Here is a 27,045-nt window from a genome sequence, read left to right as displayed (position 1 = left end):
ATGTGAGGAAAAAGCCCCACTGTAACAATGTAAAATTTGTGACACCAATCTGGAAAAGAATAAGGAGATTCCTTAGAAAACTTGGAAAGAAACCAAAATTTACCCAGCTACCCAACTCCTCAGTTTAGACCAACAAGAGCTAAAAACCGCATAATACAGAGGCATATCCACATCAATGTTCATAGCAAAACAATTCACAATAGGTAAACTATAGAACCAATCTATATGCTCTTCAATAGATGAATGGATAAAGAAAATATGGTCTATTTACACAGTGGAATAATACTGAGCATTAAAAGAGAATAAAATTATGGAATTGGGAAATAAATGGATGGAATTGGAGAGTATCATGTTAAGGCAAGTAAGCCAATCCTCCTAAACCAAAGACCTAAGGTTTTCTCTGCTAAGTGGATGGTGATCCACAACGAGGGAAGTGGAAGGTAGCATGGAAGAAATGAAGAAACTTTGAATAAGACAAAGGGGAGGGAGGTGATGGGAGATGTTACAGATGGCAGAATGAGATGAAAATCTTGTTATACACAAAGTAGAGTTACATGGGTTTTGTAACTATACTTTCTGTACAACAAGAGAAATAAAAGTTTGTGCTCCATTTGTGTACTATGAAGTGAAATGTATTCTGCTCTATTAGCAAGTTAGAACAAATTAATAAATTAATTGATTTTTAAAAATTCAGGAAAGAGACTTGCATTTCCCTAGATCTATATATAAACATATATGAGGATATATATATATATATATATATATATATATATATATATTGAACATATTTAGTGTATATAATTTATGAACAATTTTTTTCATATTTCTATCAATTTTTTTAAAGAAATGACAACAGAAGCATTACAATTCTTATTTCTTGTATAGAACACAATTTTTCATATCTCTGGTTGTATATAAAGTATGGTGATACAAATTTGTGTCTTCGTACATGTACTTTTGATTATGGTCTCTATCACCTTCCACCATTCTTGCAAATCCCATGTCCCCTTTCTTTTCATCCCACCCCTCTTCTTTATTGAGAATCCATCTATTTCTCTCATGCTCCCCCTCCCTACCCCATTATGAGTCAGCCTCCTTATATTTGGCAATTTTTTTTTGAATTGGCTAACATCACTTAGCATTATCTTCTCCAATGCCATCCATTTACCTGCAAATGCCAGATATGATTATATACCTAGAAGACTCAAAAGCTCCACCAGAAAACTTCTAGATCTAGTAAATAAATTTAGCAAAGTAGCAGGATATAAAATCAACATACATAAATCAAAGGCATTTCTGTATATCAGTGAAAAATCTTCTGAGAAAGAAATGAAGAAAACTATCCCATTTACAATAACTTCAAAAAAAAGATACTTGGGGATCAACTTAATGAAAGAGGTAAAGGGTCTATACAAGAAAAACTATGGAAAACTAAAGAAAAAAAATCAAAAAAGACCTTAAAAGATGGAAAAATCTACTTTGCTCATCTATAGGCACAATTAATATTATCAAAATGACAGTACTACCAAAGCACTATACAGATTTACTGCAATTCTGATCCAAATCATAATGGCATTCCATATAGATATAGAAAAAGCAACAATGAAATTTATCTGGAAAAATAAGAGACCAAGAATAGCTAAAGTAACCCTTAGCAGAAAGAGTGAAGCAGGTGGCATCACTATACCAGACCTTAAACCATACTACAGAGCAATGGTAACAAAAACAGCATTGCATTTGAAAAAAAAAAATACAGCAGACGAATGGTAAAGAATAGAGGTCACAGAGACTAACCCACAAAATTATAATTATTATATATTATACAAAGGTGTCAAAACATGCACTGGAGAAAAGATAGCCTCTTCAACAAACCACCATCTCTCACCATGCACAAAACTCAACTCCAAGTGTATCAAGAACCTAGGAATTAACCCAGATACTCTGTGTCTAATGGAATAAAATACAGGCTCTAATCTTCATCATGTGGGAATTAGACCCCAATTTCTTCAATAAGACACTGATAGCACAAGAATTAAAACAAATAATCAATAAATGGGATAGAATCAAACTAAAAAGTTTATTCTCAGCAAAAGAAACAATCTGTGAGGTGAAGACAAAGCCTACATTTTAGGAGGAATATTTTACCACTCACATATCAGATAGACAACTAATCTCTAGGTTACATAAAGAACTCAAAAGACTAAGAAAATAATACTCTTAAGACTAAGATGATGATGATGATGATGATGATGATGATGATGATAATAATAATAATAATAACCCAATCAAGAAATGGGCCAAGGATCTGAACAGAGAGTTTTTAGAAGAGAATATACAATTAATCAACATTTTTTTTTATATATGATTGGTTATGGTCCTCCCTTTTCAGTACCAAGAACACTTCTGGTTCAGTTTCTAATGAAGGGAAACACGAGCAAGAATTATTCTCAGTTCTTATAAATTATCAAATATAATTATCTATGTCATTTTCTAAACATAGCTGGACATGGGAAATATAGGTTTAGAGCAGAGAACATTTTTATTAGAAACACAGTGTAAGAGAAAGAAAAAAAGAACATAATTATTTGTACCACATTGAACCACAAGAGAAATGGAACCTGGAATTCAGAAAAGAAAGATTCAAACTTTTATACTTTGGAATGTGGATGACATGGATGCCTAAAGTGAAAAGGTTATTACAAGCTTTTGAAAGAAAATTTATGTGAGTGGCAGATAATGGTTAACCAAATAGAATCTGCACAGTGTATTCCAGGGGCTTTGTCAGCTGTGCACTACAGAACATACAGGTAATTCATAGCCTCATGAAGAGCATTATTCATCTGTGCCCTCTAAAATTATTCCCATAGTACAGATGAAAAAACATGGGTATCTGGATACTAAATGGCAATTCAGCAGCCCACAGAAAACTACCCAGAGACAGAACTGTATGAAATTTCTTCAAAGACCATCAATGTATTGTCAGCTCCTGACACAGGGATGTCAGTCTGGGGAAATATTATTTTCTCTCCATTTTGAAGAGAGTGCATTGAAAATATATTTCAGGGGCAACATAAATACATTTTTTCTTTCATATTAAGAAACTCTTCAGAAACAGAGCTCACAGGACAGATTTCTTAGAAGGGTAAATGTCTCGAGATTACAAAAAAAAAAAAAAAAAAAAAAAAAAAAAAAAAAATCAGTGGCCCTGAGTGACTCAGCTCAGTAAGGAAATAAATCTAAAAGGCTTATAAGAAACTGAAAAGCAAAAAAGTAACTATTTCTAAAAATAAATATGTTCATTAGTTGCTATCTCCACAACATGTCATTAGATAAACAACAAATTATGGATGGATATTTATAGGATTGGCCAAATTTATTCCATATGATTTTATATTAAATTTCAAAGTCCAGATAATAGAATTCATGATTCACTGCCAAAAATATTACAGAAAAAAAAAAATTAAGGAGTCATTTAACAATTTTATTACCATATGATTTTAAAGAAATTTATTCATTTTCCTGCAGCCATAGTGTAGAGAAATTTCTTATTTATTTTTCCTGTAGTAATTAACAAAGATAAGCCCTAGAATCCACTTTAAATAATCTACCCTTACAATTATACAAGAAACCTATAATAAATGAGTAAAAAAAAAAGTCAATTTTAAAAAATAATTTAAATGTTTTTATTGATTTGAAATCAATCTCTAGCTGCATTTTTGGATCCTTTTCTCATCTTTTAAGGCAAAAATATATAAAAGACAGAAGTTTGAACTTCAAATTTATACATGAGATATGTTTATTAACTATAAAATTTCAAAATCTTTAGAAATTTAAGAAACAAAAAATAAAAACCCATCATGAGAAAAATTAATTAATGTTGATGAACATTTAAAATAAATTAATAATCATTAACTCAAAAGGAGTTTAAATTAGTATCTATTTGTGGAAACTATTTTGCTATTGAATATACATGATACTCCCCATCACAGAGACTTACTGAAATTAGAGCATATGTGATCATGATAACATGTAAGTATGCAATGGTACTCATCCAAACACTTGGAGCCCAAGGGCATGGCTCAATACAATATACATCTTGGAAGAGACAAATAATAATCTGTAGGAAAAATGGTCACTGGGGCCAGTAACATTTCATAATATATCCAGTTTAAAAAAGAGCATAAAACACTATGTATAAATTTTACATAGGTGCCTTATGCAAGTGGTATTTCACATGTGTACATTTTTAGAAACAAAATATGTAGAACTTATGAGAAAATAAGAGTCACAAAAAGCACATAAAAGACTGAATTTTACATCCCATGTAAATATTGAAACTCACCATTACAAAGGTGATAATTTTCCCCCAAATTAACCGACAATATATCTCACCAAAACTTCTATGTACAAATATGAATATATCACAGTGAAGTCTACTTTTATGTGTATTCTATAAAGCAATAATTCAAAAAACTTTATATAAATATATGATAGAAGAAAATAGGAGAATAGAGAAAGGGGAACTACTGGATACTGAAGGGGAGCAAATTATATTTCATGTTTTATTGTTATGTCAAAATAAACCTGACTATTAAATGCAAGAATAATGCAATAATAAAAAAAATCATCAAGCTTTACTTTAAATGAAGAAACCAAAGCATAAATTTTTAAAATTCATCTACAAAGTTATATGTAACTTTAGCCAAAAACCTTTTCAATTATAAGAGCAAAAAAGAACTTATCATGGCCTACTATTCATATATATTGTGAAATTATAATATTGCAATAATAAAAAATCACAATATAAATAAGATCCCCATATGAATACATATGTATGTAAAAACAGTATGCTTTATTGCAATAGCACATTCTAGATAAATCAAACCATAACAAAAATGATCTCAGCAACTTAGCTAGGGCCTTTCTCAAAATAAATTTAAACCTGTTAGGGCTGTTTACTGATGAAGAGTCCTTGCTTCCCCAATGCTGAAGTATAACACCAGAGAAGTGCACCAAGGCACGTTTAGAGTGGAAAGTAGAAGCTTTATTAAAGGACAGTAGAAAAGACTTCTCCCCAGAAGAAAAAGGGGACCAAAGAGGTAAAATCCATGAAAGGGATTTTTTTTAAACTAAGGTCTTTTTAGCTTTTTTATAGCTAAGGTCTTCCTTCAACTATCCCACATTCCTGTCACATTCCTGTCCTTTGTTCTCTTACCTTGCAGTGTTGGAATGTAGGTGGGAAGACCCAAAGTGTGGAGGACAGGTGGGCTAAAGGAGTAATTTGGGCTGGAAGGGCTTTTGGATTAGCATCTCCATGTTAGCTGTGAGCTGCTTCATTAAAATTTCCTAGGGATGGGCTCAGGGCCTTGGGGACATTTTCAATTCCTGCTATCCTGGACTCCATTCTCAAAATGGTATTCATTATTGATTTTACTGGATATTAGACCCAATTTGCCTAACTACACTAACTACCTATCTATAAATCTGGGTTCACTACCAAGGATATGGCTAAGTAGTACAGTATCCCTGAGTTCACCTAACTTTAACAAAATAATAATAATGAACAAATTAAAAATAAAAGAACGTCAAAATGAAAATTAGCTAGCTCAAAAGGAAATTAGGTACCCCAAAATGACAGCTCCTCTCCTGCAGGAAAATGGAACTTGGAGATTTAATTTTGATAATTATTCCACCTGTCAATCTCCAGCATCTGATAAGACACTGGGCTGCAGGAACACACCTGCCACATAGTATTTTATGCAGATTCTGAGGATGCCCTTTGAGCATAAGGAAGGCAGCAGAGTCTCTGCCACTGACATGTTCCCCATCTGGTTGGCCAGTAGGACTGAGGAAATAGTGGCCCAGTGGAGGAGTTAAGCCTGCAGACTCCAGAGACTGCCCAGAGTCCCAATCTGCTAGTTCCTGCTTTCAACACAGCCAGTCTTGTGGTTCCAATAGACTTTCTCCACCAGCCTCCCTTGCTAGGCCAATGCACACTCACCATTTCCTGGTTCTCAGAAGTAGGGCTACTTGGGATCCTCAGTTTCTGCAAAGCAGAACAACATGTGACTCTGAAGTGTGAGACTACAGATGGCAAAAATGGAGGACTCAGGAGATAAGAAGTGAAAAGCCCACCCTCCCTGATGACACAGGACAATTTTGGACAATTCCCACAAAATGTTCTTGATTGGAAAGGGCTTCAGATCATGAACATTGAATCTGAGAGAAGTGAACAATTTTTTGAGTGACAGGGAATATTATCCAATCCACGCATGAATAAAGGCTAGAATCTCAGGTCTTTGAGTGCTTTTTTTTTTTTTTTTAATCTGAGAAATGTACCCCAGAGTCTCAGGCTGCTGTTATTTTAAGGCAAGTTTGTTTCCCATAAGTGGGAACTAACCCAACCAACAGAACATTTTCATTTAAACTTACAAATGTAAGGGTAAAATAAATTGAAGTTAAAGCATAAAAGTTAAAGGGTAAAAGACCAGGTGTTGTAAAAGTTTCTAAGCTGCAAGGAAGGTCTGAGTTAAAATGTAAAGGAGGTATTGTTAGGTTTCTATGCTACCTGCAAAACCCGAAATTTCTGTAGCTGTTAAGACAATGCTTAGAACTGCCCAGTAAATATTTCCCCTGACTATTTGGTTGTATAGGGCTCTGTGTGGTCGCACATAGGCATTGCAGGGCCTGGACCAATCAGTTTAAATGTAACCCCCTCCTTAGGAATGACCTATCACTCCAGCCTGACCTGTTCCCGCCAATGAATGAACCAATCATGTTTAGGAGTTGTTGTTCAATTTTCCCGCGCCTCATGATGATTTTTTCTGATGTATACAAGGCCCTCCGCCCTCCCCAAAAAGTGTACTTAAGCAGTGCTCAGCCCCTGCTCGGGGCTCTGGGCTGCTTTCCCTTCTTGAGTGGGCACGGAGCCCCAGCATGCTGGTTCAATAAATCCCCCTTGTGCCAATTGCATGAGTGGTCACTTGGTGGTCTCTTTCTCCGACGTTTCGCGGGACCCTTACACATATAAAGTAATTTGAGTTTATGGATTTTATATGCTTGTATATTATTCAGGATTTAATATAAAATAATGACAATAATTATCAAATTTTATATATTTATTTTTTGATCTCTGTTCTTTTTAGGTGACAGGTTGAACTTTGAACTGGGAAGAAAACCCCTAAAGAAAAAGTGCCCAATAAAAACAACACATAAGGGACTGGGATTGTGGCTGAGCAGCAGAGTGCTCACCTCCCATGTGCAAGATCCTGGGTTTGATCCTCAGTACTACATAAAAATAAATAAGTGAAATAAAGGTATTGTGTCCAGCTACAGCTAAAAACAAACATAAAAATACATAAGGTAAAGGTTAGAAACCAGCCTCTACCTCAGAGCAAAGATTGTCCAAAGAAGAGTGCATGACTCTTATCCTTGGAAAGACACACCCAAGCACTTCTAGGCTCATACCAACCAGGCTGAGTTGTTTATCTACAAATAACAGGAAAGATCTGCTGTGCCTGGTGTCCCTGACTCAGCCAGGCTAGGTGAGGATCCATAGCTACCCCCTGGCAGCCACCAATCAGCATGAGAAGGGAAAATTCCTGGGATTCCAAATGACACTTCCAGTAGTTTATGGTGGTTGATGACATTTTGGGAAACCATATAGTGCAGAATATACTCCCCTCATGGCCTAAGCCAATCTGTTCAAATGAATCCCCATCTTGTACTAACCAATCATGCTTACCCAACTTGTTCCCATCAGTGAATGTGCTAATCATATTTTAGAGTTGTTTATGATTTTCCCAAGGTGTGTGATGATTTGCTAAGAGATGCTATGATGTATGTGGGGTACCTGCCTTCCTCAAATAGTTATAAATCTGCTGAAAACCCCAGGCTCAGGTCCTCTAAACCACCAGTTGCTGTGTGTGTGGAGGACTGACCTAGATTGCAATAAAAACCTCTTTGGTTCTTACATTGATCTTGGTCTCTGGGGAACAATCTCTCCTGAAACCCATGGGAAAAGAATTCAGCACTCCAGTTCTCTAGGACTGTAGGTTTATAGCACAAAAAGTTACAAAAGGGGGGTGACTTGAGAACTTACACAAACAACAGGATTTTCACAAGCATAATACAAAGACACTTAGTAGGTTTATGGTCTTAATTGTTTAGCACTTAGGGAGCAAATTTAGATCACAACATCAGAATTTATGATGCACCACTAAAGTTTCAGAGTGAGTTGTTATTTGGTCAGAGAAAGCCAGAATTTATGAGTCATCACTAAAGTTTCAGGGAGAGTTGTTATCTCATCAAGGAAAACCAGACATGGGTGAGTTCAAGGCATTGGTAGGGATTTCAAGCAAGTTTAAAAATCACAGAAATTTATAATGAAGCAGAAATTAACTTTTCATGCCTTCATGATGAGATGGCTCCAAATCTTAAAAGGAAATTAGGCTGGATTTTTTACTTGCTATGGCTATAGCTTTTAAAATATATGTTGCATATTTTAGCAAGTATGAGAATTAAATTATTAATATTAATTACTACTGATTTTTAGAAGACTGAATAAAATAGGAAATTAGATATTTGTTATTAAATCCATAAAAATTTTGATTAATATATTGATAATATAAACGTGGAAAATTTTGACAATGATAAAAAGAAATTTAATATAAGGGATTCAATATTATAAGTCCCTCATGATCAGTGTGTCAGTCCTTCAATAATGTTTTTTTTTTTTTTTTTTTTTTTTCATTTTTTAGGTCATTTTGAATTACACTTCTGCAAATGTTTGTTAAGTATACAAATTTAAGATTTTGTATTTTGTAAAGTAGAAAAATGGCAGATTTGAGCTCCTGTCAGGATTTTAAAACTTATAAGACATGTAGGGCATCTTAGCAATTTTTTTTTTCATATTTGCACACAGTCCAATTCTAGAGAAGAATGAGTTGGAGACATAGTCTACTGTTCTGAGCAAAAGAGAAATTGCCTTAGGATATTTCTAAAGCTTTTAACTTTTCTAACATTTCAGTATTTTTTGTGATTTGAAAAAAAATATTTATTTTAAGAAATGAATTGTTTGAAATTAATTATTTATCTTTCCTGCATTATTTTTCACTTTCATTGATTTTTTTAGAAGAACTAACAGAACAGAATTCCAAAAGTGTTCCATGTAAATTTAAAGGTATGTTTCTAATAATCAAGATAAATAGCAGAAGCAAAACATCATCTAGTTTGGTGGTTCTGCCTCAAACTAGATAGTTACTTATTTATTTCTGCTATTATTCACTAGGTTCCTAAGGTTGCAGAAATCACCAACCAACACAGAGAAATGTCTTTTTAGTTTGTTTCTCACAACCAATTCAAGCCAAAATACATTAGTATCACAGTAGTTTCATACCAAAGTGTGTTTCTAAATAATAAAAATATGTAATCATAAACATATAAATAAATATAAAATAAAATATAATATTAGATAGATTTTTTTCCTGGATAATCATTTTGTATAAATTTCCCTTTAGACACAGTTCTGGGAACAAAGTGTCACAAATAAGACATAAATCCTACATTGCTACACAGAGTAATTAAAGCACATACTAAGAGCTTGGTATAAAACTTGGCATAGAGACATAAATAAATAGAGAACATTATAGATAATTATACCTAAGTGCTAAGCAGCAAATTCATAGTCTTTAAGTATATGAAGAGACAAGTTATCATAGCAAATTTTATAACTCAGTTGCTGCTAATATAGAGAGATAGAGATATTTATTAAGAGATGGTTTTATGCAGATTTTTGGTTTAAAAAGGGAAAGATCAGATAATGCAGGTGATTTAAACATGAGCAATAATATTTTTCTGCATTCAGTACCTTTTTTGTAGATATATGAATTATAATTAATTCCAACCAGTAAAATGTAGAAATAGTGTAAAGATTATTCACTAGGAGTAAAATTACTTAAAAAGAGAACCAAAACTTCCATTCCTGTCCAAATGTTTATTCCTGACAAAAAGACTGCTTTTTTTGAACCATTTTTCTGTAGATATGATTTTTTGTAATAAATATTTTGGTGATTTTTTCACATATCACTTAATATATTTATGTTTCACATTTTCTCTTTTGTCCTATTTTACTAACTATATACTGAAAGAAAAAATTTCTAAATCCTAAACTCCCTTGATATTTGAGATATCTTTTAATTTTTAAGCTTATATCATTTCTATAATGAATACTGTGCTTTCAGTAAAGAATGACTATTTGTATGCACCTGGCTCATTTACAGGAGTTCTGTTGTGTTCTTTGGTTTTATTTACAGTGAAGTTTAAAAAAAAGGTTAATGTTAAACCAAAACACAAAGAAAAGACCACCAACTCAAATTTTAAATCAAATTAAATCAAGATAGTATTGTGTGCACAAAAACTGGCCAGGACTGTCTCTTACAAGATTCTATGCTAGAGATCATCCCCCTGATCTTCAGAAAAAGTTTTTACAGCACAAAAGTTACAAAGGAGGTGGGTGTCTAAGGTACGTACAGGTAACAAGATTTTGACAATCATAGTACAAAGGCAAATAGCAGGTTAAGGATCTACATGGCTAACATTTCAAGGTAGAAAATAAATTCAGCTCCAGACATTAGAATTTATGAGCTGCCACTGAGATTTAGAGAGATTTGTTATTTGGTCAGTGGGAGCCAGAATTTATGAGGCACCGGTAAGGTTTTAGAGAGGGTTGTTATCTGGTAAGGGATAGCCATGCATAGGTGAATTCAAAACACAGGTAGAAATTGCAAGCAAATTTAAAATATCAAAATATTGTCAGGCCAAAGAGAAATTTTAGTTTTCTTGCACAAAACAGAAATAAACTTTTTACCTCTAAAACTCTATGAGAAGATTTTATTTTTTTGTATTTTCTCCTATCTAATGGCTTCTGGCATTCCTTTGTTTGTAACCATAAATGCTTCTCTTCTGTTTTTATGGGGCTTCCAAAACAAACAAAAAAAAAATATATAGATAAGCCCTTCTCATAGGGAAGATGTTTCTAATATAGCAAATAACTACTCTTTAACCCACAGGGTCTGACAACCATATTATAGAATATGAAAGACCCTCCAATATGCTTGTTCTTCCAACTATTGTTTGCAAAGATTGACAAAAGTCAATTCATTGCACAGAATGAGTGAGGTGAGTCTCTGCTCTGCAGTCCAAAACAGGAGGTAAAAGGGCCCCCAAAGTGAGTTTAAGACATGACCTACCTGACATAATCCTAAAAACAAAAGAAAACAGAAATTCAGAGAGTACCATACCCACATAATCTCATTTGACAGAATCAAATTCATAAGAGGAACAGAGGACATAGGCAAATCTAAAGGGATTTGACTATATTTTCTTTTTCTAAATTGCTATTAATGTCTCTCACAATTATAGAGTTCTGGATCTCCTCAGTTACTACTTTATCATTACCTTCAACCTACAATGCATGAGGCACACTGAATTTACCCTCATAATCCTGTACTTATCACTTATTTTTTTCTATAGAAATGCATATGTATATGAATATATTTTTCAAACATTTCCAAGATTCTACCATGAAAATTTCTGTGATATCACTTCTCTGAAATGCATTTTCATTTTTTCATGTCAGTTCATCTAAGGATTCCATATCATGTCTTGGAAAAGATAAGACAACTCTAAGGCCATTCTTATTTGACTATTTATAAACTATAATTAAAGGTCCACCTCAGTACCTCCATAGAACTTAAGTCTCATTCACCTTTCTCATTCATAGTGCTTTATTTTTTAAGTAGGTAGCAGAAATTTCATTTTGAAGAAGAGTAAGTGATTTAAAGCCATTCAGTGTACTTTAGAGGATCTCAAAAACCTATCGTTGTGGTTCTTAAACAACCTTACCAGTGAAAGATCTGGATTACACTCCAGGTTGGACACTGATACTATGCTTCCATGGGAAATGGTTTCTTGGTTGTGAATATTGTCTTTCCCTTTCCCCTATAGTCTTGGAAATGTGTAGATTGTATGAACTTTTAGAATCACTATTTTCAACACAGATAGCATGGACCCATTTGATAATAGAAGACATCTATATTCTGAAAAAAAAGACCATTCACCAAACCCTAAAGAAGTGATAAAATAATATCTGGAAAAAATAACAGTCATCCATTAGATTATTTTTAAAAAATACTAAGAATAATTTTAGTTAGTAATACATTACTGTCCTAGAAAAAGTGATATAAATGCAATTTTAATTTTTAAAGTTGTTTCTGATTACTACAAAGAGAGTATAAAAAGCTGGGTACATGCGCTAGAGTTGTGTCTGAGTTGTAGACTACTTTGCTAGAATGTGCAAAGCACTGAGTTTGATTCTCAGAAAAACATATAAAGAGTTTTTTTTTGTTGTTTTATTTTTTAAATACAAGATAGTGGAATGCATCGCAATTCTTATTACACATATAGAACAATTTTTCATACCTCTGTTTGTATATAAACTATGTTCATATCAATTCCTGTCTTCATATATGTACTTTATCTTTTTTAAAGAGAGAGAGAGAGAGAGAAAATTTAATATTTTTTTTTCTTTTTTAGTGTTCGGCAGACACAACATCTTTGTTTGTATGTGGTGCTGAGGATCGAACCCCGGCCGCACGCATGCCAGGCGAGTGCACTACCACATAAGCCACATCCCCATCCTCATATATGTACTTTAGATAATAATGTCTATCACATTCCACAATACTTGCTAATCTTTACACAACACTCCTACACTGGCTACTTCACATAAGCTTGCGTCAGGAAATCAATGCATTAATCAAATAGATTTTATTCAGCCTATGCAGTGCTGTTGGAATGGCTATTATAAAAATCTAAAATTGTCATGTATGGTGGCATATGCCTGAAATTCCTAGAATCTATGGAAAATGACACAGGAAAATTGTTAGTACAAAGACAGCCTCAGTAACATAATAAGACTACAATCAACTTAATGAGAGCCTGTCTCAAAATATAACATGAAAAAGAATGTGGATGTATCCCAGTGGTATGCACATCTGGGTTCAATACTCAGCACCAAACCATACAAAACCAAGCAAATATCTCATAATTAATAGGGATTCCAGGGTACACAAATATGTAAAAATGTTGGTGACAATATAAATTTAATAAATATATTTTTATAAAAGTGTTAAGGTTCTTTAAAGCCCAAAATAAAAATGCCACATAATCCACTAGTAATAATTTGGGGTAGCAGTGCAAAATCGTACATGCCTGTACTCCCAGTGGCTTAGGAGAATAAGAGGTAGAAAACTAGGGATTCATTCTCAAGTTAAAGTCCAGCCTCAAGAACTTGGCAAGGTCCTAAGAAAATCAGTAAAAACCTCTCTCAAAAATAAATAAATAAATAAAAGTCTTGGAGACTGGGTATGTAGCACACTGGTAAAGTGCCCTGGGGTTAATCTCCAGTATTTAAATAAATAAAAGATATAAATAATAATTCTCGGTAAAAAAAAAATGCCATAAAATCTAGTAATAATAACTCTGGGTATATATGTAAAAAAATGAAATCCTTTTGCTAAATGTATTGCCACACATCTATTTTTATTGTACCTTTATTCACAGTATCTAATAAAAGAAAACAAATAAAGTATCTTTTAGATAGAAAGTATATCAGAAAATGTCTTCCCGCTCCAAAGCATCCAATTAGTCCATCCCTTCAAAAGCTACACACTTAAAATTCAAACTGGTCCCTAGAAGGCAAGACTCAGAGAGTGGTGTTTTATAAATACTCCAAAAAATTTGGAATCTCTGGGAACCTTGTTTCAGATATTCTAAAACTCAGAACTAGGTCCTATGGGAGGTCAGAATGAGAACACAAGACATAATAAATTCTCTAATGGAGAATCTAAACTCAAACACTGACATAACCAAAAGCAGTGTTGGAGATAAAAAATAGATTCTGTTTCACTGATTTCTGGGTTATGTATTGATATCAAATATATATTAGAAAAAAAGTTAAGGCTACTGGTTAAAATCTACATAAAACAGTTATTATAAATGTATCAGGGGCTGGGTGTGTTGGTTCAAGCCTGTAATCCCAGTTGCTGAAGAGGCTGAGGAAGAATTATCAAAAGTTCAAAGCTAGCCTTAGCAGAATCGAGGTGCTAAGAAACTCAGTGAGATCCTGTCTCTAAAAAAAAAAAAAAAAAAAAAAAAAAAAAAATCCTGGGGATTTGTCTTAGTAGTCAAGTGTTCCTGAGTTCAATCTCCAATATCCCCCATAAAAAATGTACCAGGGGGCTGGGGCTTAGTGGAGCTCACTTGTCTGGCACATGTGAGGCACTGGAATCAATTCTCAGCTCCACATATAAGTAAATAAAATAGAAGGTCTATCAACAACTTTATATATATAGTACCAAGATATTGACATGGACTTTGATCTAATTTGTGTGTACTTTAGCCCTTAAGATTGATGTTGGTTGGGGCTGGGGATGTGGCTCAAGCGGTGGCGGGCTCGCGTGGCATGCGTGCAGCCCAGATTCAATCCTCAGCACCACATACAAACAAAGATGTCTCTCTCCCTCTCTCTCTCTCTGTCACACACACTCTCTCTTAAAAAAAAAAAGATTGAAGTTGGCCAGGCATGGTGATGCATTCCTGTAATATCAGCTGTTTATAAGACTGAGACATAAGGATCATGAATTCAAAACCAGTCTCATCAATGGTGAGGGACTAAGCAACTCAGTGAAAACCTGTCTCTAAATAAAATACAAAATAGGGGTAGGGATGTGGCTCAGTGATAGAGTGCCGCTGACTTCAATCCCTGGTCTCCCACCCCCAAAAAATGGGGCTGAGTAAATAGCTCAGCTTGTAGAGTGCTTGCCTTCTAAGCATGAGGCCCTGGGGTCAATCCCCAGTACAGAGAGAGAGAGAGAGAGAGAGAGAGAGAGAGAGAGAGATTGAAATTGCATGTAATTTAAATTCAAGTTAGTCCCACTTTTATTTTTTCCTGCCACACCAGAATAAAAGGGTTTCTTGAAATATTTGGAATGTTTCTGTGGGTTATTTATTTATTTATTTTTATTTACTTATTTTTATGTGGTGCTGAGATCGAACCCAAGACCTTGCACGTGCTAGGTGTGTGCTTTATCACTGAGCCACAACCCCAGATTGTCTGACCATAAATAAATAAACAAATTAATAAATACATAAACCCTCAATTGATGACCCATTACAGTTTTTAAAAATCCTTAATTGGGACACATAAACCTCATTTAGGAGAGATTCATTCTTTTTAATGTCACATAATTTTATTCTGCTTTCTTCTCATGAGAAAATCTCAGAATTATAAATTAAAATCTTTTAAAAATGTCCTCCAGTTCTTGAAGAAAAACATTATAAATGATGCATACCTTTGAAATAAAACATGGGAAAATAATGATCCATAATGCTGAAAGTGGATTTTTGAGATGAACCAAAATTTCTCAGTTTGCCAATTGAATCTGGGTGCTTGTCTCATAAATTTTGAAGAAAAAAAATCTATTTAAGCAAGAAGAAATAGAATGCCCACCATGTGGTATGAGGAATGATACCAGAAAAAAAAAAAAAAAAAAAAAAAAAAAAAACTCATTTTTCTGTACCATCTTAGAAGTTTACAGATAGTTTTGGGCAGAACATCGGGCATAATGCATTTAGAATAGGCTTTGGAAAAGGCATCCTGACTACCCTATGGGTTCACTTTCATTCTTTCTGTGACCCATCCTTTTTTCTTCAAATTCAATCAGGAATCACCCCTGGGACAAAGGACTTTGTTGAAGGCTTCAAGGCCTTTTACATTTGAAATACGCCTTAATGGTGCTCATTAACATCTTTCAGTTAGCCACCAGGTGTGTTTGAGTGAGGCCCATTATCCACATTACATGGTCATTATACTATCTATTCTATTTTATACTTATTCCCTGTGAAAAGAGAACCCTAGATTTGCATATGTGAACAGAGAGCTAGAAAACTAGGGGTTTATTCTGAGACCTATGGAGAGCTAAACTGAAGTTCTGGATTTCAGATTTTTGTTTTGGATTTGAGATACTGCTTTTGCTACATTTAAAAATCTCAGGACTCATGAAGAGAATGAGTTAAAAGCCACTATCATCAAATTTGTGAGGCCCTAAGAAATTCAAAGGGACCCTGTCTCTAAATAAAAATATTAAGAAAAAGGGGTGGGAATGTGAATCAGTGGATGAACACCTCTGGGTTGAATTTCTGGTACAAAAAAAAAAAAAAAAACAACAATACACACACAAATAATAATAAATAAACAAACAAACAAACCCTCATGAGTGACAAGCCTTAAAATTAACAGCTTCTCTCATGCATAAATACAATAAATGGATTTGGAGTTCTCTCTTGATAATTATCTCAGTCTTCACCATGCAATCTGGAGACATGCTGGACTCATGGCACATGGAATCCCACAAAGGGCTTTAGAAAGAAGCTGAAAACACCATACAATTATGGAACAAAATGCCCAGGTTTTCAACTGCTATCTAAGCCTCACTAGACTAGTCAGAGGGAGGTGAAGGCTAAGATACCACAGAGAGACCCTCTGGCCACAAGACTCTGGAGAGAACCAGGAGGAGTCCCTAACCATGACTGCCAGTTTCCACCATTGCCACTCCTGTCAGCTTTAAGCCACCTTCCTAAGCAGTCTCAATATAACAAGGCACACTTACCATCTCCTGGCTCTCAAGGTTCTCAGCGTTCTCCCTGTGGTTTTTTTTCAGATTCTGCATAGCACAGACACCTGGGCTCTGGATCCAGGACAGAAGCTACAAAAAGATTGAAAAAATGGCGGGTTCCAGACACTAAGGGAACAGAGGATTGTGGAAGCCCTCCCCCTCATCACTGGCTGCCTGACGATTGGACAGTTCTCACCTAAGTGACTGATTGGTCAAGGCTTCAGGCACTGCCTCCAACCTGAGCCAAGTGGGCACAGAATCAAAGTCTAAATGACAGGCTGCTCCATTGTCATTGTTAACCGACTACAGATCAGGGCTGAGAATATAGCTTAGTCAGTAGAGTGCTTGTTTTGCTTATATAAGGCCATGGATTCAATCCCCTGCACTACACACATATACTCCCACCAAAAAAATACATTAAGCAACGGACTTTGGGGACTAGGTTTATGGATCAGTTGTAGAGAACATCCCTAGCATGCATGAGGTACTTGGTTGAACACGAAGCACCGTATTAAAAAGCCACCCAAGAGGGGGATGTGGTTCAAGCTGTAGCACACTCGCCTGGCATGCGGGAGGCCCAGGTTCAATCCTCAGCACCACATACAAACAAAGAAGTTGTGTCCGCCAAAAACTAAAACTAAATATTAAAAAAAGCCAACAAAGAAACTACTAATGATACTGTGTCCATCTACAACAAAAAAAATTCAAGAAAAAAAAAATTGTATTGGACTTGTGCACCCTCACTACAGAACTCATAAACACTTTTTATAAATAATATATACATATATGTCTTCAGAAAATGCATAAAATTATCCTGTGATGTCTTTTCAAGTAACTTATATTACAGGTATTCTTCACAACCTTAAATCCTCCCCACCTCACTTCTTCTTCTTCTTCTTCTTCTTCTTCTTCTTCTTCTTCTTCTTCTTCTTCTTCTTCTTCTTCTTATTATTATTATTATTATTATTATTATTATTATTTAAGGCCTGTTAATTGCATTAAATGCCTCTGTATGGGGTTATTTTAAGGCAAAGTTTTCTTCCAATAATAGGACCTCGCCCAGCGAGAAATGTATTGACACTTATAACTGTTTATAAGGTTAAAGCAATTTGTGAATAAATATGTATATATATTTTTATGAAAATGATATCACAATTACTTTAATATATTTTTTTAATTTTTCTATTCTTTGTCTCATAAAAAAAACAGTTTGAACTTTAAACTCTTCAGCAATGTTCTTATATCCCTTCCCCCAAAAACGTGACTCACAAGTATAATTCAAATTATTGAGACTCATAAATTTTTGATCCTTTATTTTAACTAGTGAAGTCTAAAGATTTTCTTTTTATTTTCAACTTTAAATGAAGCCCACTTTTTATAGCTTTCTTGTTGTGTAACTGACATTTAATATTCTGCAATTTTTACCCCCATTCTGATCACTTTGGACTATTGATGTTTTCATGGAGGGGATCTCAAAGTGGTCATGCACAAGGTAGGAAATTGATATAGTAAGATATAAGACTGGTGATTGCTGAGTATGTAGATTTTGCTATACAAAAGAAGTATTGGTGGATGATATGGGGTAGGGAGAAAAAGAGCAATGAAATAAAGAAGAAAAACTTGAACAGTAGAGGGGTTCACATGCTACAAGTCTACAATGATAACGTGAATATAGAGGGTAGTGTTCTTGGAAGCAGCAATAAAATTTGAGGGAAAGAAAAAGGTAATTTTTTGCACAGTTCCCAAGTGAGAGAGCCAGGTGAATGGGTTCGGTGTTTAACTCTTCCCACCTAGGAGTGGAATTTATAGTTCATAGGGTATGTCTCAGTAAGTAGTAAAACACCATTTCTATGTACCTTTACACTTTTTCATGGCTACAAGCTGACTTTGACAATTCCAGTCACATTACATCTTTGCACTTGTTAGCTATTCATTAATTAATTCATTCATTACATTATTTATTTGTTTTTTATTAATTCACTTTTTCTTTAGTTGTCATTGTTTTTACATTACTGGTGATTACATAATTGCATAAATATTCTGAATGTTGACTTTTGGTTAAATATTGTTTTATGTGTTTATTCATACATTTACTTTTCATTGAAATGTTTTTCCTTTACCAAGCCTGATTTATATTAGACCTCAATCTTCATTTATGAAGACTAGATAAAATCACATTATTCCAAATAACTCAAGGATTTATCATCTTTGCAGAACCCTAATCACCTGCTAAAGTTGACCCAGTCTGGGTCATCTAAAAGCTGTGTCAAAACTCCTCTTTTTTCTTATATACACTTTAATAAAGAATTTCTCTCTAACTTTTATATTTTGGAGAGTAGACTAACTTCCCAAGCAGTAGTTAATAACCTAGATGAGTTTTCCAACTAGCTCACTATTACGTTTAAATTATTTAATCCTTGACACTAACTGCTGAGACCCATAGCAAAGTAAGAATGACTCATGGCAATTTCCTTGTCAGTTTACCCCATGTTGCTTAGACAGAGGACTCTCCATTGTGGAAATGGGCTTGCCTTGGACCCAGGTCATTTGCAGTGACATTGCATGTATGTTTGAGTAAGGTGACCCTGCTCAAGGACAAGGATGGATCCGGGTTTAGGGAGAATCCTGCTGGATTAGGGTGGGTCCAGGTTTAGGGTGTATCCTGCTGGGAAATGGAGTATCCTGCTGCCTCAGGCGCCTGCTCCTTGGGTTTAGGGCAGTTCCAGGTTTAAGGAGGACCCTGCTGGGACTAGGGCATATCCTGCTGCCTCAGGCCCCGCCCTCTCCTTGAGTTCCCTTTGAGTTCAGAGAGTATTTTGGGATGCAGAGCCCAGTGGAAGTGCTTTTTCCCCAGAACCTGCGTGTAGAGTGCTGGTGACAGTTCAGGAATAAAGAATTGCTGTTTGAATCTACAAGGCTGTAAGTGGCTCGTGATTTTGTGTCCAGGCAGACTGCGGCAACTAACAGTGTCACTGATTAATGTTTTTAATTTTTGCAAGATCTCTCTCTCTCTCTCTCTCTCTCTCTCATATGACAAATTGAAATCAGATATGCTCTTTTACTAAGAAACACTCTCAGACTTTAATAAAATATTCTATAAAGAAAAAGGGTTTCACTGATTTTCATAGAGCCTCACTAAATTGCTGAGGCTGGCTGACTTTAATCTAATGTTATAGAAGTTAGCAATATATATATATATATATATATATATATATATATATATATATATATATAGAGAGAGAGAGAGAGAGAGAGAGAGAGAGAGGGTAGTGTTCATTTGACTCTTTCTCTTTGGGACTGTGCCAGAGTTACCTTTTTCTTTCACTTCTACCTTATTTCTGCCTCCAAAGAAACTACCCTTTACCCTCATACTACCATTGATCCACCATTAGACTTTTTAAATCTGAACTCTTGAGTTGGTCATTCTTTCTCTCTTTCCTTCACAGCACTTTTTTCTCTACCTGTACCTATTCCATCAATACTTTTTCATGAATACTCACTACTACATACTCAGTATCCACCAAGGTCACATCTTGATCCATCCCTGTTCTGCCTTTTCCATGGATCACTTTGAGATCCCCTCCACCCAGATATCAATAGTCCAGAGTAAGGTCAGGTAAGGGTGTTATATATACAGCTTTTTAAAAGTCATTTACATAACAATAAGCCTATTAAAATTGGGATGTATTTTGTCTTAGGTTAAAAAAGAAAATCTACAGACTGCACTGTTATACTGAATTGTTTAAAATTTATTAATCTCAATAATTTGGAAAAATAAATTCTATAAAAAGGAGAATAAAGGAAAGAACATAATACATAAAATTGACAAATTTGAGGACACACCAAGTGTACATATCAAGGAGTGTCATATATCAGTGCCTTCAAAAGACAAATTAATTTGAAATAAATGTAGTTAATGTGAGATGTAGTAATCATTTTTAATTATATATAATGGTAGTATACATGTATATGTACAAAATGCATCTCATATAATTATGAGTATACATTGCAAAAAATGAACTCTACAGTATTTATTTAATTTTTCTGACAACACTATAAATACCTACATCTAGGTTTATGTATTACCAAATGTTCAGGATACATTTTGTACTTCATAAAATACAAAGAACATAATGCCATCATTTATCTTTAATTTTTAAATTTTTTTTAATTATATATGATAACAGAATGCATTACAATTCTTATTACACATATACAGCACAATTTTTCATTTCTCTGGTTTTATACAAATTATATTTACATGAATTCACTTCTTCATACATATACTTTATATAACAATATACATCATATTCCACCATCATTTTTAACCCCATGATCCCTCCCCTCACCTCCCAACCCCCAAAAGGTCATTTTGATACACAATGATATATGGTATAAAGTTATAGAAAAGAGTATATACCTTATAATAATATGAAGAGATAAAGTTTTGTAACTAATACATAGCATAATAATAATAATAAACTTGCCATTTAGACATTAATAAATTATACACCTAGCACTATTGACATCTTTTCCAAAAAAAATGACATCTTTTCCAAAAAAAGGGGGAGTTATTTGTGGGGGAAAATGGTATTCTATGCTTTCTTAATATCAAGAATAAATTATTTTCAGAAGTAATATATATTTCAGTATAAAAATAAAATAGAACCAGGTTCCATGACACACACCTCTAATCCCAATGGATTGTAAGGCTAAGGCAAGATAATCCTGAGTTTAAAGCCAGCCTCAGAATCATAGCAAGGCCCTAAGCAACTATGTGTGACCCAGTCTCTGTGTGCCCCTGATTTAAATTTCCAGTAAGAAACAAAAACAACAAAAAGAATACAATGTATTCATGAGGACACAGAACAAATTATCATGAACTAAAGATGGAGTAGAAATTGCTGTTATTTCATCATGAAAACTATATATATATATATATATATATATATATATATATATATATATATATATATATATCACCAAGCAGCTTAGACCTGTAGAAATTATACTATGTGTGTACAACGACAGTGTACAAGTATGTGATAGCATAAGACTAGAGCTATACTTGTCAATACAGTAGAAATGTGTGGCCTAGGAGGAAACAGGAGGTGATTCAGAAAAATAAAAATAATAAAGTTTGAGAAAAAATGGTTCTGGATCCCAGAAAGATTTTTGGTTTAATTAGAGTACAAAATACCACATAAGTATTATCCTGAAGTTACATCTGTTCAATACATCACATGTATAATGGATTTCAAGGAAAATATGTGGAACTTATCACAAACAAAATAAAAATGTACAAAAGCACATAAAATAGAATGTGTGTAAATAAAACTAATCATTACAAAGACAATTATTTTAACTCAATTTAATATATAATATTTTCCTATCAAAATTTTAGCATGTTTTTCTTTAAATACAAGGAGAGAGCTGGACCTGTTGGTGCACAATTGTAATCCCAGTACCTTGGGAGGTGTATTGTGAGCTCAAAGCCAGCATCATCAAAAGTGAGGCCCTAAGCAATTCAGTGAGATACTGTGTCTAAATGTCATACAAAATATGTTTGGGGCTGTGGCTCAATTCCCCTGAGTTTAATTCCTAGTACCAAATAAAAGAAAAGAAAGAAGGGACCAAAAAATTATCTTAGAAATAAAATATATGTAAAATACCCCAAAACCTTTAATAAAAAAAATAATAATATAGTTATTGTTATGAGACACATTTAATGAATATTATGATACTATATTGCAATAATACAGACCAATATATCATAATATAAAACAAATCTGAAACCATATGTAGATCAATAGAATTGTTAAGAGCAATAGAAAGGCATATGTAAAATGGACCATATGAAAAATAACATTAGACGTGAATGAATGAATCTATCCAACCTAAAGTTAGAATTGGGACATAGAGGCAAAGTTCACTGTTAGAGTGTGTGTGCAGAATGTGCAAGATAGTTCCAAACTTAGCAACACTATAAAAAGCAAATATTAACAGGGAATGATGTTGAAAATAAAGCAGAATATTAAATGAGACACTCTCCCTCCATCTATAGATAAATTTAAGGAAATAAAAAAACTACTGTGAGTATCTCTTTGGCAAAATCATGAATGAGTAGAGAGATTTAGATACACTGGATATTAGTCCGGTCTTAAGTAATGTACAACATTTGGGACAAAATTCCCAATTACCATCATCACCTCTAGTGAACAGAAATGTGAGAGAGGGGCTGAGGATGTTGCTCAGTTTTTAGAGTGCTTGCCTTGTATGCACAAGGCCCTGGGTTCAATCTCTAGCACCACAAAAAAGAAAAAAAAGAAGGAAATATGAAAGAAATGATACAAAAAAAATGGTGATATCTAGGAGCCATAAAATTTTTCACAAGTGTTTCATCAGCTGTGACCAAGACACAAAAATACCCAAATATCAAAGCTGTCAATTTATCTCAAATAAAAAAAATCTGCCAGCATATTTTCCCAATTGCTGTTGCTGACAGATGAAGTTCACTCTAGCTTGTATTATAGGTGAAATAGGGAGGACTCCAGTAAACTATTCTAAGCCTGAGTGAGATTTTAGCACTTCCTGAATCCTGCCTAACCCTGATACACTAGTAATAAGGCCAGAACTACCAATTCCTCCTAGAAAAAGGCTTTTTTTTGTGTGTGGGTGTGTGTATGTGTGTATTGAATGTTTCACATTTAACATATTTTGTTTATGTTACTATGTCCTGGATACACTAGTAATAATGCCAGAACTACCAATTGCTCCTAAAAAGTTTGTGTGTGTGTGTGTGTGTGTGTGTGTGTGTGTGTGTGGATATGTGTGTGTCAATGTGTGTACTGAATATCTCAACTTTAACATATTTTATTTACCTTACTATGTCCTGAAGTTCCAAACTCTAGAACAAAAGGTGATTAAGCTAATGTAAATCTTTGTAGATTTCAAACAAATGAATTTACATCTTTTTCCCAGCACTTTTATGAACTATGATACCAAACAGCTGTTCAGAAAGGAGCTTAAAAAACAATGATCCCTGTTAATTCCAACAAATCTTTACAGAATAGTCCTACATTGGCTACTTCATATGAACTTTCCTCAGGGATAAAATGCATCAGTCAAAGAGATTTTCTGTAGCCTGGGCGGTGTTGTTGAAAAGGTTATTATAATAATCTAAAAGAGCTAGGTGTGGTGGCAAATATACTAGAGGCTGGAGAGGCAAGTCAGGAGGATTGTGATTTGAAGGACAGCCTTAACAACATAGAAAGGCTATAAGCAACTTATTGAGATATTAGTGATATATCACCTGTCTCAAAAAAAAAAAAAAAAAAAAGGACTGGAGACATAACTCAGTGGTAAGCACCCGCAGAGTTCAATTCCTAGCACCAAACCACACCAAACAAAACAAATATCTGAAAGATAGTAGGGACTCCAGAGTATAGGTCTATATGCATAGATAAAAATTTTGGTTACAATATAAAGTTAATAAAGATACTTTTGAAAAAAATTTCATGGTTCTGTAAGGGTAAAAGAAATTGAAGTTAAAGTGTAAAAGTTAAAGGGTAAAAGACCGGGTGTTGTAAAGTTTCTAAGCTGCAAGGTCTGAGTTAAAATGTAAAGGATTAGGTATTGTTAGGTTTCTATGCTACCTGCAAAACCTGAAATTTCTGTAGCTGTTAAGACAATGCTTGGAACTGCCCAGTAAATATTTCCCCTGACTATTTGGTTGTTTAATAAGGGCTCTGTGTGGTCGCACATAGGCATTGCAGGGCCTGGACCAATCAGGTTAAATGTAACCCCCTCCTTAGGAATGACCTATCACTCCAGCCTGACCTGTTCCCGCCAATGAATGAACTAATCATGTTTAGGAGTTGTTGTTCAATTTTCCCGTGCCTCATGATGATTTTTTCTGATGTATACAAGGCCCTCCACCCTCCCCAAAAAGTGTACTTAAGCAGTGCTCAGCCCCTGCTCGGGGCTCTGGGCTGCTTTCCCTTCTTGAGTGGGCACGGAGCCGCAGCATGCTGGTTCAATAAATCCCCCTTCTGCCAATTGCATGAGTGGTCACTTGGTGGTCTCTTTCTCTGACGTTTTGCGGGACCCTTACAGTTCTTTTTTTAGAGAGAGAGAGAGAGAGAGAGAGAGAGAGAATTTTAATATTTATTTATTCATTTTATTTTTCGGCAGACACAACATCTTTATTGGTACGTGGTGCTGAGGATAAAACCCAGTGCCACACGAATGCCAGGCAAGTGCACTACCGCTTGAACCACATTCCCAGCCCCTATAATTGTTCTTAAGAGCTCAAAATAAAAATGCCATATAATCCACTAATAATATTTTTTTTTGAAGCAGGGTATCATTGTGAATGTCTGTACTCTCAGTGGCTTGGGAGGATGAAACATGAGGAACTTAAAGGCAAGACCAGCCTCAGAAACTTGGCAATGGCTTAAGTGACTCAGTGATATCCTGTCTTATTAAAAAAAATAGGGATGTAACACAGTGGTAAAGTGCCTAAATAAGTAAAAATAAATAACAATAACAATTCTTGGTTTAAAAAATGCCCTATAACCCAGTAATTATAATTCTGGATAAATATCTAAAGGAATTGGAACACTTTTGTTAAAGATATTACTTCACTTCCATTTTTATTGTAGGTTTATTCACAGTATCTAATAAAAGGAATCAAATTAAGTGCTTTTTAGATGCAAGGTATTGATGAAAAGGTTTCTTCCAGCTGCAGATCATACATCTACTTGCCTTAAAGGCTGCATACTTATAATTTAAACTGCTCCCTAAAAGGCAAGACTCAGATACAGATTTTTCTGAGTACTCCAAGAAATTTTGGTACCTCCGGAAAAATTCTGTAAGACTTTTCCAAAATTAAGGAATAGGTAAATTTTGGAGTTTGGAATGTGGACAACATACAGTAAATTCTTCAAGGGAGAATCTTAATTCAGACACTGTGATAAGGTGTCTGGTCTGGGGAAGAAAGAGGAAGTAAAATCAGAGTTTGAGATAAAACTAGACTTTGCTTCACTGATTTCTAGGTTATTGATTTAATCCAAACAGATGTTGGAAAAGGGTTAAAGCTACTAATTAAAATTTATGTAAAACAGGTATTTAAAAAGTACCAGGAAAGAGCTGAAGGTGTGGCTCAGTGGTACAGTGCTTGCCTAGCATATATGAGGCCGTGAGCTTAATTCTCAGCGTCCCATATAAAAAAATTAAATATAAATAAATATTTTAAAAAATACCAGGTAAGGATTTAGGGTTGTTGCTCAGTAGTAGAGTACTTGGATAGTATGCATGAGGCAGTCTGTTTGATACTGGACCCACATTAATAACAACAACAACAACAATAATTAATAATAATAATAATAATAATAATAATAATAATAATAATAATAATAATAATAAAAAAATATATTTTGTTCATCCACAACTAAGAAAAAAAATATTTTAAACAAGTACAAGAGTGCTATGGCCTGTAACCTTCTAATTATCTGTGTTCTAATTAAGCCCTTGCAATTCAACTTTCTTGTTATTTAAATTAAAGTCCAGTTCCACTTTTATTTCCTGCCATACCAGGTCTAAGGAGTTTGCTTGAATATTAGGAATGCTTCTAAATGTCACTTTAATAAAGTGGTTTTACATATTTAAAAACTCAGTTGAAAGCAAACTTGGTGGCACAGGCCATAACCCCTGTGGCATAGAAGAATTATACATGGGTATCATGAGTTCAAAGCTACCATCAGCAAAAACAAGGCACTAAGCAACTAACTGAGACCCTCTCTCTAAATAAATACCAAAAAAGGACTGGGGATGTATCTCAGTGCCCCTGAGTTAAATACCTGGTACCAAAAAAAAAAAGAAGAAAAATGAAAAAAATTCACTTGAGGACAAATACATTGAAGAAACAAACAAAAACACCTTAATTTTGGACAAATTAACTACACTATTGTGAGGATGGCCTTAGGCCTGGCCTAAAAAAAAACTCCATTTTAAAAACTTCAGTTTGAAACATGCAGTCCCACCAGGCATGCCTAAAGAAGCCCTGAAGTATTTTCTTCAGACATAAACAAATCACTTCCCCTCACCATAAACAGAGTGAGGCCTCTGGCAGGTTGTCCTCACCTAATAAGAGTGAAGGGTGAGAAGACCAAGGTGCAGACCACCAGACCAGATGTTTCTGGCCCTAGAGTAAATGATGTCATGGCAAAATCTGGTGGTAACTAACAAGGATTGAAAAAAGGGTAAAAAAGCTGCAAAATTTAGTATAAAGAGTAGAGCAAATGAACAG

Source organism: Marmota flaviventris, chromosome 9 (assembly GCF_047511675.1).
Source record: "Marmota flaviventris isolate mMarFla1 chromosome 9, mMarFla1.hap1, whole genome shotgun sequence".
In the NCBI taxonomy this organism is placed as follows: Eukaryota; Metazoa; Chordata; class Mammalia; order Rodentia; family Sciuridae; genus Marmota; species Marmota flaviventris.
The sequence above is the reverse complement of the archived record's forward strand: the minus strand, read 5'-3'. Positions refer to the sequence as shown.